Source organism: Pleurodeles waltl, chromosome 3_1 (assembly GCF_031143425.1).
Source record: "Pleurodeles waltl isolate 20211129_DDA chromosome 3_1, aPleWal1.hap1.20221129, whole genome shotgun sequence".
Classification (NCBI taxonomy): Eukaryota; Metazoa; Chordata; class Amphibia; order Caudata; family Salamandridae; genus Pleurodeles; species Pleurodeles waltl.
The window spans coordinates 2,002,690,105-2,002,709,508 of record NC_090440.1 but is presented as its reverse complement, the minus strand read 5'-3'; the positions used below and the strand labels follow the sequence as shown (position 1 = coordinate 2,002,709,508).

At 45.2% G+C, this 19,404-nt stretch overlaps 1 protein-coding gene across 4 annotated transcripts in view; it reads left to right on the top strand.

Annotated features, from left to right (window-relative positions):
- The window catches only part of TBX4 (T-box transcription factor 4), a 373,100-nt gene that overhangs the window by 70,420 nt on the left and 283,276 nt on the right, over positions 1 to 19,404 (top strand). The window contains exon 1 of one of the 4 annotated variants that reach the window (XM_069226448.1): positions 16,604 to 17,749. The exons of the other annotated variants lie outside the window; for them this stretch is intronic. The gene's annotated coding sequence lies outside the window, so the exon portion shown is untranslated. Of the gene's footprint in view, positions 1 to 16,603; positions 17,750 to 19,404 lie in introns of those variants that run through there. 4 annotated transcript variants of the gene reach the window in all.

Below are 19,404 nucleotides of genomic sequence, written 5' to 3'. Positions count from 1 at the left end.
TATATAGGACAAAGAAGTCATCACTGCAATAGCAAACATACAACCTGGCACAGTTCCGGGCCTCGATGGGTTTTCCCCCCTCATTCCACAAAATGTTTAGCTCCCAACTGGCCCCCATTCTGGCCCACTTATACAACTCCTTCAGTGACTCCAGCTCCCTCACAGCCACAATGTGCAGAGCAGTCCTCACAGTAAGCCCTCAAACTGGGGAAAGACGCGACCCAATGCGCTTCACACCGACCCATCTCCCTCCTCAACGTGGATGCAAAGCTCTTCACAGGCGTACTTTCAGTTACCCTTAGTCCACATATGCAAGGCATCATCAACCTAGATCAAACAGGGCTCAGGCACAAATGGAACTGCAGCAATAACATGAAGCATCTGCTCAACCTAATAGATAAAACAACTTGCGAGTGCACGCCAGCGCTCCTGTTATCAGTTGATGCCGAAAAAGCGATCAGTTGTGTCCACTGACCATTCCTCTACAATATTCTGGACAAACTGGGCCTCAGCTCCCGCTTCAGAAATGGATAAGGTGCAATTACACCCAAACACCCGAATCAGAATCAATGGCACCAAATCCAAAGCCTTCACAATAAATAGAGGGACACAGTAGTGGTGTCGCCTATCTTCGCCTTTTTTGTCCTTTATATGGCGCCTCTGGCAGAACGGATTCAAGCAAATCCCCAATTTGCTGTCATCCGAATGGGACACCAGGAACACAAACTGGCCCTCAACGCGGACGATGTCATGGTGACACTATCTCAGCTGCATGCCTCCCTTCCCTCCCTCCTCAACGAACTGGAGGCTTTCGGACAGGTCTCCAGTTTCAGAGTCAACATACAAAAATTGCACACCACTACCCCCCTGAGATAGAGCCCAACAGGAACAAGTCATATCCCTTCCCTTGGACCAACCAATGCTGCTGTACCTCGGCCTTAAAATCAGTCTCTCACTATCTCAGTTGGTAGAGAGCTATCACCTCACCCTACTGACTGTGCCCCGCTCTGAAATGCAGGCCTGAAATCCAGAGGCCTTTCGATAGTGGGGAAACCGGCAGCTTTCCAAATGATTCTTGTACCTCAGATTCTGTATGTCATGCAGACCCTGCCCCTCCAAGCTCCATTTAACCTCTTGGTAAACTTCAACAACTGATAGAAAGCTTCATATGGGAGGGAAAAGATCATGAATTTCAAGGAAGAGAGTTTACCTCCCTATGGCAAACGGAGGAGTAGGCATGCCACACCTGCACAGCTCCTATCTAGATGCACAGCTCTGCTACATAGCACAGTGGACCAGACTCGTCGCGGAAATGCAGTGGTGCTTTCCCGACCAGGCCGCAGCAGGGATCTATATATGCAGAATCCCTGGCTCCCCAAAAACAAACACCCGTGGGAGTGTACATCTCTCCTGTAGTGAGAGAGACGTGGAAGCTCGGGGCAAGGAGACCACCACCCTTTCCCTATCACGCCAACTCTGGGCAGCCATGGCTTCCCCCTGGTGCGGCAAGAGTTTACCGTGCGTGGCAGGAGGTGAACTGCAGACGCATGGGTGACCTATTCAATAATACTGGCCTCCAGACCTTTGCACAAGGGCAAACCAACCAACGCCGCCCGGATCAGGACCGATGCAGAGAGGCCGCCATGAAGACGGAGTCACAGAGCCGCACACAAGTCCTCATGACAGAAGACCGGTGACATCTTTTGAGAAATGGATAATCACCCATTCAGGGGATAAGCGACCAATGTCTGACATCCACAGATTTTTTAACACAGCCCTCATGTCAGCCAAATTCCCTGCACAACGGAGATGGGAACACAACTGAAATGCTTATATACACCCAAAGAACTGTTTGCCATCCTCCGCAATACACGTACTTCCGCCTGTAGCGCGTCTGGTATAAAACCCCTGCTCAAAATAACGCACTATTTGTACAACACCCCCACTAGGGTAGAGACATGTAAACCAGGCACTTCCATCAAATGCTGGTGCAACTGTGGAGAGACTGGCACCCTGGCGCTACCCAAAAGTGAAATGATATTGGGACGGTATTTAGAAGGATGCGCTCTTCCCCGGCTACATCCTATTGGGGCTGCCCGATGCACTGGCCTGTCCATTGCGCACACAAACGGGAAGCAATGACGCTAGCCCTATGCGCAGCCAAACAAGGGGCTGTGTGTGACTGAGGGAGGGCAAAACGCCAATCCTCTCCACTCGGCCCGGTTGCATACGTTATGGGATCTGGTAGTGATGGTGAAACATTTGGCTTCCATAGAAAAAATGGAGGGCGCGCTGTATCCGTTTTTGGCGGAAAAGTTCGGAGAATGTACCTGCTCTGTATACCTGCGAGGACTGCGGCTCACTGCCGGAGAGCACGCGAGTCACTCAACTAGAGCGACCGGTCCTGACCATTATCAACGTCGGTCCGGCTCCATCATTCACACTGAGCGCTTATTCCAAGCCGATACTCCTGCGGTGGACTTTACCTCCCCAACCCTCACCCCCACCTCTACCCCTCCTTACATCTTCCGCCCGCTCCAGCAACCCCTCTATTCTCCGCACTGGCCTCTTGGATGTAGGGGGGACATTTGCTAAACCATAAACCCAATAAAAAGATGCGAACCATTATGCACTTTGTTGGGCCATTGTTTTGTGTGATCAAGACCAGGGAGGGTTGAAATGCGTCAGTTTTTCTGCCACAAATAATTTTACTGTGACAACACAAAGCTCGGTGTGTATTTTATACACATATACACACACTTCTATATTTTGTAACTCAAATTGTTGCTTGTAACAAAAATGTACTCTGAAATTTGCATTCTTCTTCATCCCAATGTGTAACGCTATCCTTTGATAAATAACTCTTTCACACGTTTGGGGGCTTCTTCGCGCTACAGAAAACCAGTAACACATGAAAGCTATGTCGTCACACGGCCAGCTCCATCTCGTCCCCCGCAGGAACAGCGCCGTCTTCGTGTGAGCATCCACCGCGTGGTACAGGAAAAACCAGGATTTAACACGAAACAAGGACCATAGAATGTCAAAGTCGGAACAAGCAAACGAAGTATCTTTTCATTTGGGAAATATTGCAGACCTCACATTGTTCTGACATGTTTTTGTTTGTTTCACGCGCCTCCGATTTTGGCTAATGCTGAGCATTACTTCTCCCTCCCGGACAAGCCCTCTTCGGCTTGGTTTATTTTTCTATTCGGCGGTCCTTAGCTGGGTGTGCACGTGTCCCCCGACGCTAGTACTCTTGGGGCTAATTTCATTCACTTGTTCAATAAACGCGCGTTTCTCGAAAATGTTGCTGGAAAAAAAGGGAACCTGTAAAGGTGCACTTCAAGCACAGCTGGGTGTATAGAGCGCGTCATATTTTGTGGAGTTTTATACATTAAACGTGCTATTTTTTAAACCATTAATCGTGTTTTTCTGTGTTTAAATAATATTTTCAAGTATCCTGGCAAACCACAAAGATCAGGTCACGCCACGGTAATCAGTAGCACGTGAGAAACATAGATCAGATTTGTCGCTGTTGCTTACAATAATATAAGTACGTGAACCTGAATTTAAGATTAAAAAATGCCCACTCACAGACTCTAGCCTTTGCAGGGACCGACTGTAGTTCCGAGACTAGCGAACTCTGTCCAATCGCCCCGAAGCCGCACAATAAGCACAGGCGCGAACTCCGCGAACCGCGCTGAACCCGTGCGCTGCCCAACCCGTCGTTTGTACGTCTGAACCTCCCGGACTCTGTCCATCTACCTGCGGGAGAGGGTAGACAACTCTGGGAAAACAGAATATCCCGGACCTCCGATTTGTAGCGAACCGCAAACATTCTCCATAAATAAAAATACGGTTCGCGCTTCAAAGGCGGGATTTATTTAGTGTTGAATTCTGAAGGAACAATGTCAACCAAACCCGATCCTTAATAATGCATTCAAATATTCGGGAAAACGGCAAAACAACAGAAGTCTGGGAACTTTGCAAAATCGACGGGGCGTCGAATCTTCACATTTTCTGTTAAACGGTATCACAATAAAAACAATACACTGAATGGTTTGCAAAAGACGTTAGAATAATACCTACTAAGTAAATGCTATTCTAGATTGTATTTGCAAAAGACAGGGTCCAGTTATTTATTGGTAATTCTTAAATATCTCAATTTTTCTGAACATGACATGTCTTCTGTAGAAGCAACTGAGCATAGGTTGACGATGCTGCCAGGATGGAGGTCGTTGCAGACAGCAGCAGCCTCCTGCCTACCTCTTCCGCACCCACATAACCAGGCCCGATTTTCAAAGGATGCAAAAACATGGACACTGGATGGTGTGGAAGCTGAGAGCGAGCACTGCGAGAACACGAGGGAGATAAAGCACAGGTGAAGCAGGGAGGAAAAAGAAAGACCGAAACGGGGAGCAGCGAGGGGCTCGTGGCAAGCCAAGGAAGCTAGAGACTGAAAGCTAGAGGCCATTGAGCGAGAACGAAGGTGAGAAAACGGGGTGCTAAGAGGCCCGAGGAGAGGGAAAGAGCGAGAGAAAGAAAGCTGGTCGGACGGTAAAGGAAGAGCAGCCGTAGCGTGTACGGCGTGGGGAGGGGGCAACGGTGCATTCGCCATTTACAGTCCAAACCTCCATGACTACAAGCGTCCTGCAGGGGTTATGGAGCACCCCGTCCCCACATCACCCGGGGCTGCCTGGGAGGCATCAGGGGCCTGGTCATGTATGTCCACAATTCCGTAATGAGGCGGAGACAGGTGTTACACGCACGCACTGATTTTAATAGACTGGGGTGCGTACATAGTGCATTCCCGCGTTATTAACGCACGTGCACACAAAGGCATTTAGAGACAGGCGGGCGCGCGCACGCTGCAGACGCGCGAGTGCACGTACCTGCTGCGCGGACCCCTTGGTATACGGCGGGCCTTCATGCCTCCAGACAACCTCTCGCTGCTGGCAATCGTTGTCGGATTTGGAGCAAAATGGAGTTTAATGTAATAACTTTGGCCTTAAAATTAAATAACCCGGCTTACTCGTACTCCCGTTTAAAACGACCGGAGCTCATTGGCTGCTCCAGCACTGTAAATCCCCGCGCTCCTGCTGATGAAATGTTTGGGTGGGGTCTGGATATTTGGGTTGCTGTGTCTTTTTTATTTTGTGCAAAACGCGCCATTTCTCAAGGTTTGCTGCGAGTGTTCAGCCTCCGGTGCTTGGGCGTCGCACAAGGGGGTGGTGGCGTTGGGGGCCCTTGCATCTACGTTTCATGTGATCGGTGGAGCAGTACGTGTTTTTGTGTATGTTCTGTGTTTATCATAGGTGGTGCACACACAAACACATATATACAAGCACTCAATAGCACACAACTCCACATTCCTCTATACACAATCTCTCTCACACACCCAAACATGAGCATAAATATGCATACACCCAGATACACACACCTACAGATGCACACGCACGCACACCATCAAAACACACATAGACAACATGACAACCCAAGTCTCAACACTTGCAGCCTCGCTCTCATATAATCTTACACAGAGGCACACGCACACACAAAAATAAATACAAACGGGCACACAATCACTTTCATATCGACCCCCTCACGAACCACAAGCGCATACCGACGCAAGTACAAGGACACACTGAGCCCGTATGTGGTAGTGCGCATCCCTCACCGGGGCTGCTTGGCTTTGCAGCGAAACAAAATAAAAACATCGAATATGGTGCGGGGCACGGCGACAATCTGCTTCGAAACTGGAAGAGGCGTTTACCAAATATAAAAATACAACGGGGGTGTATTCACACCTATTTTCACTTTTATTTCACTGCCCCGGGTAAGGGAGGGTTACATGTTACTGTTCAGTCTGTTGGTAACAAAGTAGTTTTCGTTTTAATTACAGCAGCGCCAAGCCGATATGTTTGGAGTACATTTCATATAAATAGTAAGGCAGTATAGACAGGTACGCTGGGTGACAAAGGACTCTCTTCGAGTTCTGCAAAGAGCCCCAGTTCCAAGTGTGCACTGGTTTTCTGCCTATAGTGCAGCACTTTTATTATCTGCAAAATAATGCGGAATACTGCCGTCTTTCCCAAAAATGTTAGCGGGAAAAAAAAATGAACTTCCCAAGCAATGCAGGTATCTGACCGGAAACTAAACAATACGCTAGTTATAGTCGCCTTAGGGCACAAGTTATAGTTACTTGAGATAACTATAAATGCTGAATTTCTATGTTTTTTGAGTGTGTAAAATCTGATCCTAACTAACGTCCCTGCAACCTTTGATTTTTTCAGTGAGTTTTTAAGGTTTTGTACATTTTATTTCCTAACTATAACTTCCCCGTAACCTTTGTTTTTTAGTGAATTTCTATGTTTTGTTAATGCTATTTCCTAACTATAATGTCCCTGTAACCTGTGTGTGTGAGTGGGTGTCTGGGGATATAAGTGCGTGCGTACGTGTGTTGGGTGTGTGAGTGCCTGTATGTGTGTGAGTGGCTGTGTGAGTGGCTGTGTGAGTGGCTGTGTGAGTGGCTGTGAGCAGCTGTGTGGGCCAGTGAGTGCGTGAGGGGCTGTAAGGGTGTTTTTTGTTGGGTGTGTGTCGGTGTGTAAGTGTGTGAGTAGATGTGTAGGTCTGTGAGTAAATGTATGTGTCTTATTTAATTGGGGGCTGGATCTGGAGATCTACCTGAATCCGGGAAACATCCTTTTTTACGACTTTTTTTTTCCGAAAGTCGTGGTTAACGAAAGCGCAACAACGCTTTTTTTAACCACGACTCCGTTTTTTTGTGCCTTAACTACGTATGTTCTGAACAACGAACATGCGTGGTTAAGGTACAAAGAAGGGAGTTGGCGAAGGTAAGTGGTGGGTTTTAGGTTTTGGGGAGGGGGTGGGGGGTCAGGGGATTTTGGGAGTGGGTGGGGGGTCAGGAGGTTTTAGGTTTTGGGGGGGTGGGGTGTTTTTGGTTTTGGGGAGTGGGTGGGGGGGTCAGGGGGTTTTAGGGTGGGGTGTTTTTGGTTTTGGGGTGGGGGGTCAGGGGGTTTTAGGTTTTGGGGTGGGGTTGGGGGGGTGGGGCGGTTTTGGGGAGTGGGGGGTCAGGGGGTTTTAGGTTTTGGGGTGGGGTTGGGAGGGTGGGGCGGTTTTGGGGAGTGGGTGGGGGGTCAGGGGGTTTTAGGTTTTGGGGTGGGGTTGGGGGGTGGGGTGAGGGATGTAGGGTGAATGGTGCCTATTGCTAATGATTTTATCAGGAATGCCTTTACAACGAAATATCGTTGTTAAGGCATTCGTGGTAAAATCATTAGTAGTAGCAACGAGGTCGGTGTTCCGACCTCGTTGTTAAGGCAGTAGTTGTTTTTGAAGTCGTTGTTTCGTCGTACAATCCCTGAATCCACCTGAATCTAGGTGGATCCGCGGATCCTCGTGCTTTCAAAATAAAAACATTTTTGGACAATTGCTTGCCCATGAGGCGTCCCTCACAGACCACTCCATTAGTCCTATGGGCTCGGGGTACTTCTACCCCTTTTATCACTTTTTAATTTTATAATTCCCACTGGGAACAGAGTACCAAAGAACAAAGTGGCGGTTGCAACTTTTCTCTCAGGTTGCAGCCAGCTAATCAAAGCATTGCTGTTGGCGCTTGGATTTACGAATCCGCAGAGGATTTGCAACCCTAGATTACTATCTTTCTTTTTCCTTTAATAAATACAAACCTACTGAATGAATTTACACCAAATCAATAAAACAGGCTCTTTCTGGACCAAGAGTTACCTTTCTGCCAAATTTGATGTAAATCCATCCAGCGGTTCAGGCTGTAGACGGATTCAAAATCCCTATGGAAAACTGCCTGGGGGGGAAAAGCATTTTGGGACCTCCGCTTTTCCTCGGCTCCTGCTCGACGAATCTCCCAGAAACTTTCAACACAGCAGCTGAACTGACTGTCGTAGTACTTCTGAAAAATTAGTGAGGATTATACAAACAGCACCAAAGTGATTAGCAAAGCAAAAAAAAGCTTTACCTATGGAAACTAGGTCCTAACTATAACTACCTACTATATAATATATATATATTATATAGTACATTACCTACTGGTAGTCGCCAGTAGGTAGTTATAGTTAGGACTTAGTTTCCACAGGAAAAGCATTTTTTGTTTTGAAAATAACTTTGGCGCCGTTGGACGAATCTTCACAAAACACTCATATACACATAAAGCTGTTTTATTTTTATTATTGTTTGCACTTTTTTTGAAGAACCTGGCACTTCACTAATAAAGAGTTTTATCATCTATGAGAACTGGGCTGCGGACTTGTCTGTTCTGTGCCACTGTGCTGACGGTCTACCAGAAGTAGGACTTTGTTCGAATATTATATATATATATATATATATATATATATATATATATATATATATATATATATATATATATATATATAACCTGACTATAGCCAGTAGGTAGTTATAGTTAGGACCTACTTACAATAGGGATTTTTTTTGGGTTTTGCTAATAACTTTAGCACTGTTTCATTAATCTTTATTTCATTTTCAAAACTGGTGTCCTGGTCACTTCAGCTGCTGTCTGGAAAGTTTTGGGGTGATCCGTCAAGCAGGGCCCAAGAAAAAAGGGTGGGAGGGGGTCCCTATGCAATTTCCCACAGGGATTTTAGACACGACTACAGCCGAACCACTCAACGGAAATTTCCCAAATTTGGCAGTTGGCTAGATCTTGGTCCAGAAAGAGCTCTTTTTGTGATTTGGTGTAAATCCGTTCAGTAGTTTTAGCATTATTAAATGAAAATCAAAAAATGGATATCTAGGGATGTTGATCCTTCATGGATCCACCTGTGGTGGATTTGCGGATCCGGCACAAAAGCAAAGCCCTGATTGGCTGGCTGAAACCTGAGAGGAAAGTCGTGGCTGCTATTTTCTTTCTCATATCGTGCCATAGGGAGGGGAAAAACAATAAAAAAAATAACATAAGGGGTCAGGGTATAGGTATCCTGACTGCATAGGAGGGATCTAGGGAGTCCGAGCACTGATGGGCAGAAATTGCCCAAATTTTTTTGTTAGGTCGATCCACCGCAGTGCTCAGCGCGGTCCCCCAGTGTAAGCTTGCGAAGGGTCAGCGGACTCAAAAACAATGAAAAAAAAAAAACACCCACTCACACACGAAAACCCGCTGTGCACTGCGTTAATTAGATATTACTTTGTTAAAAAAAAACCTTACAAAGTCACTGAAAAAAAACAAAGATTACGGGGCCGTTATATTTAGCCTGATGTTCTACCCATAAAAAAACATAAACATTCAGGAGTTATAGTTATGGATATCATGGGAAGTACAAAGTTTCACAGATAAAGTCACTGCCCCCATGAAGGAAAGACCTGACTATATTCTAACTTTTCTCTTGCACGAAGTGTCTGACTGCCTTTTTTCTCCGAATATTTGGGCCCTATCAGATGCATACTCTATCTGTTCTCTAGCACAATGTGTCTGCCTTTTTTCCCTTGATAATTGGTCCTTCTCTTGTGCGTGCTCTAATGGGTCCGTCTCTTGTGCGTGCTCTAACTGGTCTTTCTCTGACACGTGCTCTAACTGGTCCTTCTCTGATACGTGCTCTAACTAACTGGCCGTTCTCTTGTGCATGCTCTAACTGGCCCTTCTCTTGTGCATGCTCTAACTGGCCCTTCTCTTGTGCGTGGTTTAACTGGTCCTTCTCTGATGTGTGCTCCAACTGTTCTCTTTGGCAAGCAGGGCCCAAGAAAAAAGGGTGGGAGGGGGTCCCTATGCAATTTCCTACAGGGATTTTAGACACAACTAAAGCCCGAACCACTCAACTGAATTTTCCCAAATTTGGCAGTTGGCTAGATCTTGGTCCAGAAAGAGCTCTTTTTGTGATTTGGTGTAAATCCGTTCAGTAGTTTTAGCGTTATTAAATGAAAAACAAAAAATGGATATCTAGGGATGTTGATCCTTCATGGATCCACCCGTGGTGGATTTGCGGATCTGGGACAAAAGCAAAGCCCAGGTTGGCTGGCCGAAACCTGAGAGGAAAGTCGTGACTGCTATTTTCTTTCTCATATCGCGCCACAGGGAGGGATGTAGGGATGTCTACCTTTTTCTATGGATAACAGGGCCCTCACTGAAAGTTGCTTTAACTGTTATGTATAGGGCGTCTGTCATTTTATCAGTGATAAGTAGGATCTCAATCAAACATGTTCTGACTGTTTCACTGCAAAAAGTCTCTGTCTTTTTTCTCCGGATACCTGGGCCCTCGCTGGTGCAAAAGGCACACATTAATTACCCTGATGAAACAACAGTACTCCGCTATGAATAGGAGAGGCAGTCACTGTTTTACAAGCGGGCGTGTTTTTTAGGACCAAGAAACACAGTGAGCGGTGTAGGCTCTGTGGTTATTCAGTCCACACTGTCTAAATATCTACACACCTCCACCCCTGCCTCATAGCTCTATATTAGACTTTTCTCTTCGCATCCTTTGGTGATCAGATTTTCTAATAATCAAGTATAGAATCATGTATCCTTCTATGCAGTGCAAAGGCCAAACACAGAAATAAAACATAAAACCATACAACATAATTTATTTCTGCTGTGTATTACAAGGGTATATTTCATTCTTGTGAGTCTGCTGACAGGAGTCACAGTGCTGCGTGTGGGAGCTGCCCCCCATGAGAAGGGTCCTGCATTAACACCTGCCACGTTTCCTAGGTCCATGCATGACTAGTTATGCCTGTCTCAGTTTTTCTTAGAATGCTGGTACTTGTAGTCTTATTTAACCCAGTATAAAACCAGGACTACACGTCCCAAAAAACAACGGGCCTGGATTAACCAGTCATGCGTGTAACGGGAAAACTTGCCAGATAAGATTGTGCGTCACACAACAGACAATGCTTTCTCCATGTATTTGGATTTTATGAGTTTTGAGAGGAGCCCTGCAGTCCCCAACACCTTTCACCATGCGCACTCAATTTCAAACCTCCCATGCAAAGCGCACTCTGGGCACGAGTGTAGGTCTAAGAAAAGCTCAAATGACCAGACAGAGACTGGAAATGCATTAAGCACCACAAGCGTTTGTATCAGCACGTTAATTGCTCTCTAATTTAGCAACTAGTGAAGCAATGAATATGTGTGTTATATGCTAATTCTGCTGTTGTTTCTTCAATGATATATATATATATATATATATATACACACACTTAACTCATCACACTTTACTCGATATTCATGTTTACAAATTTCTCTGGTAACTGCTGTAGTGCATTGAACTGTAGCGCAAAATGTATACAAAAGAAACACTCAATAAATAAATTTAAAAAATAAAATAGAAACACAAGGGTTTTCAGCTGGGAAACAGTCAGATATTCATAAACAAGCTGATGGCGTGCGACATGATGGCCAGGTGAAGATGTTATTAACCTTGGCATTGGGACACGAGGTCGAGGAAAAATATTGTAAACATAAACACTGGGCATCAGAGCCAGGTACATAATTTATTTACTCTAGACAATGTGACATAATTACTAGGAGAAGATTTTCTATATTTAGATATTCTACCAGAGATCCAAGCGAAGAAGTTATTTACCTGGACATTAGGACACGAGATTCATTTGAAGATGTTTAAATCTAGACACTGTGATATGAGAACAAGTGGAGGATTTACACATTTAGATATTGTGATTACACAGCAGGATGACTGTAATGAAAACTATCACATCAGAGACTGGTGTATGTTTTGGAAAGCTATACATTATGCCGTCACAACCAGATGATGCTCTTGGACACCTAGACAGTGTGACATCGTCAGATGAGGATGCTGAACACCTAGACACTGTGACAGCAAAGTCAGGGGATGATATGTGACAATTGAACATTGTGATACCAGTCAGGTGCTAGTACTGGGCACCTACACACGGTGGCTTTAGAAGCAAGCAATGCTATTGGATCCCTGGACATTGATACTTCAGATACAAGCGTTGCTACTAGACACCTAGACAATGTAACTTACAGGAGATCTAGACAATGTAAGTTTAGAATGTAGTGATCATTTCCAGCTAGGCATTGTGATGTCAGAGTTAGCTGAACGTATTATAATCCAAAAGCAAGTGAAGACATTGGAAGCCTAGATCTTTTCACACCAGAGACAGGTGGAGGTATGACAAAATCAGATATTGCAATCTGTGAGACAAATCTCTCCTATCCAAACATTAGAGAATCTCCATAGCAAGAGCTCGAGTACTGTTGTTCACTGCCCATAGGCGTGTGCCAGAAAGTCTTGGTAGGACTGCAAAAGGCACATAATACTGCTGCATAGGTGGCTGCTAGGTCAAGCCTACCATAAGTGTGCCAGCTAAACTGTGTACAGACTCAATTGGCTTCCCATTGTCAAAAGAGCAAGATTCCGGACTACCACAAACATTTGTTGAGTCATTTACCAGCTGGGGTTGTTTTACTGGAGACTCAGGTTGAGTACAAATGTGCCGGACATTTTTTTAAGATCTGAAGGCAAATTTATCAAAAAGCTCTTGGGGGGGGGGGGGGGGTGGGGGGGGGGGGGGAGACCAGTTGCAAACTATGATCTTCAACTTGAGCTCAGGAGAGTCACTTGTATGCAAATTTGCTGTTGCCCACACCCTCCAATGAGGAAAGAAGGTTTTAGGAAAATGTTGCTGGTGTCTCCATACATCAGTGTTTAAGGCACCATATAAAATGTATTAACATGATTTTATGTGGTATTGTCATATCGAAGAACGAGACGATTTAGAAAACTGGATATTCTGACATCAGCATCTGCTGAGGGCACCAAAATACTGTGACATCGAGGCAGGTGATGATATTTGGCATCAAGACATGTGACATCAGTCAGGCAATGATACTGGATATCTAGACAGTGCGATATCAGAAGCAGGTAACGATATCGGCCATCTATGTATATGGTATTTGTATAAGGCAAACCCAACCAAAAGGCAGCAGAGCGCTGCACAGGATCAAAGGCACACATAAAGTCAATGAGGGACAGGAGAGATAGGTGAGTCATGGAAGATTAAGGCATTCTGCCACAGTGCTGTGACATTAGTCAAGTTATGATATTAGACATATTTGAAGTGAAAATATTATAAACAAAAACATTCTGATATGAGAGCCAAGTGAAGGTATTGGAAACAGATATTTGCTTAGCTCTTGTGCTAAAAGCTAGGTAAATGCAACAAAAAGGAAGACAGTGGATATAAAGGCATGGTCAACACTTAAGAAAAACAGACTTTGTGACTACAGATGTGTGAAAATATTGGAAACCTGGATATGTTGATCTCTGGGCCAAGTGAACATAGTAGAACAGTAAATACTGTAACATCAGAGCCTGCTTTAGATATTGCAAAGTTGGACACTGTGACCACAGAACAAGTTGAAGAAATGGAAGACCTAGGGATTGCAAACTTAGAGACAGGCCGAGAGTCTGTAATCCTGGATATTTTGACGTCAGTGCAAGGTCGAGAAAGTTGAATCCTACAATATCAGACCAACATAAATATACTAGAATCCTAGGCACACCAATGCGAATGCCACACTAAGATGCAGAAAACTGAGACCTTGTAATGTAAATATGTAACAATATAACAGTAGCAGGGCTAATAACTGGTTGAAAGTGCCTAGTAAAATCTAAACTCATACAATTAACACAAATATATTTGTCTATTTCTGTTTATTAACGTTTTACGTTTCAAGTTTTATGATTCAAATATGTGTATTTACTTATAAATACATTTATCCGGCAACCTCAGAGGTAATGATTTGATTCTGTGGTGACATTCACGGACAACCCCTCTCCCTCCATGCAATAAGGATGTGGAAGATTCCTGAACATTGAGTCAGCAAATTTGTTGAAATTTCATAAAACAAACTGTGATTTTTCCGAAATCTGTGAAGCTTGAAAAAGCTTTAAAAAGCGGTTGCTATTGTTCTTTCTGAGCAGATTGCTCAGGAATTTAAACCCTACAAGAAAATTCTTCTAGTGGGTAATATTAGTTCAGACAGTGGTTTGCACGGCAGTTGTCCTACAGTTACTTTATTTTGCAGGATTTTCTCGGAAGATGTGCACAACGCACATCATAATAAAGTTTCAATAACTTCACAGGTAAAAGTTTCCTTCTGCACCTCACAGCACCATAACTGTAGCTCCCAATTATATATTTTGTAAATAATTTTCTTCTTTTTATTTGAAAGTGAGTAAGGTTACCTGAGTGTGTAATACACAATTTGGAGTTGCCCCGGTGGCATTTGTTTAATGTTGCGCATGTGCTCTGCTGTCTTTTCCTGAAAACACATGTCCTCTTTTATTATATGTTCTCTTTGTAGATACGTGTACTAATTGATTGCACAAATGTTTGTTTGTCTGTCACAATGCAGTCTTTTCTCCCGACTACAGTCAGTAGGGCAAATATACATTTGCTCTGATGAATTTACGTTTATTAGAAAAAATGTGCGTCTGTTTGTTCGAAAGTGCATATGCCTTGCTGAATATACATTCATACAGACACACATCTGGGAGAGGTGACATTGACTTGGCTCGGTTCCATGTGTAACCTAGCTAATACCGCATGCTTCGTGCCTACTTTGAATATCGTGTATCATATGTTCATATTCACGTTGTGAGTAATGTAGGTCACGTTTTCTAGATTTTTTATGAAAATTACTTTCATCGTTCTGCACGTGCCCAAATTATTGATAAATTGACAGCTGTTTAAAGGCTTTCCCTCAAAAATATCAGGATCACTGTTCAGTGTTGGGCTACGTCATATTTAGTGTATTCTATGAAAGACCACCCTGTTAGAAAAGAGGCCACTTCGCGATTTCAAAAAATGTACTGCAAAGTGCAGTGTATCCTGGAACAATCAGACTTATGTAGAGAATACGCAACTGGTGCAGTGTTACCATTGAAGGGCTCTGGTGCTATCTTAAACCACGAGGCAGAAGACCAAGTGGTTTGCAAAGGTCGCCAGAACCCCAAGTTTGCAATAGCATATACACGCACCTAGTATGTATTTTTTACACTATGCGTTTGTTTTGGGACAGTTTGCATTTGCCGTGTAATTTGCAAAATGTGTACGGTTCACCAAAGTTTTTGTTTTTATCTCAAATGGATAAAAATAATAGTGACAGAGAATGTGCCTTTTAATTAGCAATTTTTACCACATGATTTACATAAGACCACCACATACCTTGATCCCATCTACCACATACCCTTAGTATTCCTGACAGTGTTAAGCTCTGCAGAGTGACTTGGGGGGTCTGCTGCTACGATGATAATCTGTATTTCACAGACAACTGTGAACTTTTTTCCATATTTCACAGGTCCTTTAGAATATGGGTTTTTATACCATCGCGTTTCATGCAATAATTGCACCAAAACATATGCATATAAATATAACCGTAAATATATTACTGAATATTGCTGTTTATATATTACACATTTTAATGTGCTGTTTTGTAAAAAAAAAAAAATGCACTGGTATAATAACTCATTTCACAATGACCTTAAGTACAGAAAATATTTCAGGGGCCTTACAGACCTCACTGCAGTCACTGTAAGTTCCTGTTCACCTTGTGACCACCTCAGGTGTGCCGCACTGACCGCTGTTAGGGACACCAGGACTATGAGGCCGTGGAGGACTAAATAATGTGACCGGCTCATCTAAATTATGTTGTTGAAAAAAGCCAAAATATGCCACACGCTCTCTGACAGTATTATTTTAATCCATTTGTACTAGAAATAACATTTTTGTTGAAAAATGCAAATTGTGTTAGGCGCAGTAAATCCATAATTACGTGGTAAATGTAAAAGCCACGTAATTGCAGAACTCCACCGGCTTAGATCTTTATCCATTATTTTATGCGGAATCTTGCAATAAATAAAAATAAAAGGTAAAAAAACATAACTTTCTAACTCCAGCTACTGTTATCTCCACTTCTGTCTCGAAAATATGTTTTTAACTAAGCCAAACATATTTTTTCTTAAATTCTACATTCTAAAGTACATAATTATATTTCTCTCTTCCTCCCTAAAGAAAATAAACCACTATAATTAGGAATACGTCATATTGCACAAAACATCTACCTATCCATCTATCTGTCTATCTAGATGTCTATATATGTGAGTGTTCTAAGTGTGTTGTTATTCGTGCAAACATATGCGTGTATTTAAAGGCACGATGTGTGTGCTTTGTGTGTAACTAGATGAAGCATGCCATGCTGGTCACCCGGCGTGTTTGGTGGGAGTTGTGATGCAACACAAACAAGCAGACGGTGTCGGTAGGTAGCCTCCGAGATGGATTCAGCTCCTCTCTCCTCCTCAGGGGTGTCAGCACTCGGTGGTTGTTTGGGGTTGCCTCGGACCCCTCGGGGAGTTTTTGGGGGTGGGCAGTCTGGTGTCTGCTGCCCTGGTTCCTACAACTCTGAAGTCCTAGGCTCCCGGGAGAGACTCTGGCTGGAACTGAACATTTCTGGGGCTGACTGACAGCAGCAACGTCAGCAGCAGAGGGGGAGCAAGGGGAGGGGGCTGGCGGGGAAAGGCCAAAAACTCTATCTGGAGGCAACATTTTTTCTTGAAGATCAAGGAAAAAGTTTCGGTGGAGACTAGCGGATGCCTGTCCGTCTGTCTCTCTGATCAGCATGCAGCCCTCGGGAGGGGAAAGCGGCGCTTAGGACGGAAGCTGCCAGTGAACCCCGGACACAGCCGGGGCCCCGAGACCTAGCGGGAGCGGCAAGACTACCCACTGGAGCCCCGAGAGATCTCTACGCCCCGCCTTCCTCCGCGCGAGACAGCACAACCCCTCCGGGTTAGGTGACTTTCTTGACGAATGTTGGGGCGCTCTGGATATGAGTATCCCCCTGGAAAACCGGGAAACTCTTTGGTATCCCTAAGAAAGCGTCTGGACATTTGAGACCTTCTGGACAAAAGAAAAGCGTCCGGGATTTCTGAGACGCGTTGGAAACCAGAGACCCCAGAAAACCTGACAGAGAGTCTTCTCCTGATCTCGGGACCTCAGGTCACAACGTGGGCTCCCTCGCGACTCTCTCCAGCCCTCGGTCTACACGTGGAGGGCAAAATGACCCCTGCTAGTTATCCGGGTCCCTAGGGCACTAGGGAGCGGCCCATGGTTCCATGGGGGACTCCCTCTGACCCCCGAGAGATTCCCATTGATCTCGAAGAGCCCCTTTCTTCTTCCCGGTGAACTCAGGCTTCTGTAGAGTCCTGCCACAGCCTTACTGCGGACAGCCTAAAATCAAGGACAGGCATCCAGATCTCAAGGCGAGACGCTCAAAATTCAAAGCGCGGCATTGAGAACATCAAAAAGAGGCATCCGAGCTAGAGGCAGGGTGAGGCTTTCCAAAGCCCCTAACAGACCCGCTGAACTCAAACAGCTACACACCAGACTCAAAGACGGGCGCGCTGCCCTTGCCTCATCAGGAAGAGACACTGAGAGCAAACGGCAACACCCCGATCTCAAGAAGAGACCAAAATACTGGCGTCTCAACGCACGCAGAACTGACAGCTCGGAGTGGAAGAGACACATCCTGTCCACAAGCGGGAGACTGACCCGGCGAGGAAACCCCACAAATCAGCAGGAGTATTTACCGCCAGCTGGGCGGGCGAGGGCCCCGCTCCCGGGCCGGGGGCGCAGAGCTGGGAGATGCTGCCTCGGATGCACGGACCCCCCTCGCGGCCCTAGCGACCGCACCGCAGTCACTGTAAGTGCCCGGTCACCCTGTGACCGCCTCAGGTGTGCAGAATGACATGTGCTTCCGGGTCACCGCCTGGGGTCGCGTTTAGCGTCGCAAAAAAAGCGTGGGACGGATGGGGAATTATTTTAACAGCGTAAATGTGTGGGGGGACAGATTAGTAGGCCTGTGTCCATCCAGGTGCGTCTGCTGAGGAACCGTTATGTGGCACTCCTCCCTCACCCCACCCCCGCCGTGACCCGGCTCCCACACGCGTCCACTGACGCCGGGGTCACCGGGAGCGCGGGGGCGGTGCCATGTGACCCGGAAAGGTAAACCTCAGTGAAGGCACATTGTTGACATTATGGCCGTTGTATTGGGGTTATTATGGTTTCCTTCATTAATATTAACGTTTTAAAGGTGTCTACTGAATTTTATACCATTGTATAATTATTGTTATTAGTACTATCACCTTTGTTTTTATTATTATGGTAATATTTATTTGGGAGCTCAATGTAGCGCCGAGTGCTACTTATTATTATTATTTTCTTCATCGTTTTCTATCGACATTGATAGTTATACTATATAATTATTATTGGTATGACATTTTATATTGATAGTACTCAGATTATTACTCCGGGTCTTCTTCCTCTTACCAGTATTGTTTTCATTCTGAGTTCCTTTTGTGCACACTGTTTACCTCTGTAAAACAGAGCAGGATGGTTTCATGCATGTATATGGGTTGACTGTTCAGCGGCCTGCGCTGCTGGTAGATTTATCGCTTGTTTTGACGCGCCAGTGTAATTTCCACCCGGAACTGGTTGATTGCTGTATTTTGTGTTTTACCTAGAGACCGAACAGTCCAAACACCCTCTTCAAGAAACTACATACCCTCACCAATTCAGATAACCTCGCACCCTTCCGCACCTTAAAACGATGTCCTCGGGTGCCTCAGCCTTTCATCCTTCAGAGACGGTTAAAATGCGCTATATGTAGGGTAGCGGGTATATGATGTGGGCTTTATAGAAGCTAAATCTTGTAATCGTGTATGGGGCTCTGCCTGGGCCTGAAGGCGCTGTATATTTTGTTAGAATTTACCGCCCCCCTACCCCGCCTAGGCCCTTCCCCACGTACTCCAATATATAATATAGTCCAAGAATGAGTACCCTCATTCCAGTGGTGGTGCTCATTACCCGCATCCCAGATGAGAGCCCCCCAGGAATAAATGTGGGAGAAAGCACTTGTGAGACCTCCGCATAGAAGGCAAACCCTGTACCCCCACCCCGGATCCCAGGGTCTGTGCAGCCAGACTCAGCGGGGCATGGCTGCATCTACATCCTGAGTTGAGAACGGCCAATCCCCTGACGTCCACCGAGCTGGGGTGCCATTGGTGGGCGTGTTGGTGCACCTAGGTGCGCGCAGATACATTTGCTCCTTAGAAAGGAGTTGGGGGGGTGGGGTTGGTTATGTAGAGGGTGCAAGCTACACTTATGACGTTTTCCCAGAACGGTTTACCACCCTATCCATATTGCCGGGTTGAAAAACATTGGCATTTCTTTTGTATATTCACGAACTTAATAACCCATCCATAAAACGTATCTATCCCACATCCAATTGTGCGTTTCTGAAACACCCCAACAGGAGTTCCTCCCATGTTTGCCTTTCCCATTTCATGGGGTGCAGGC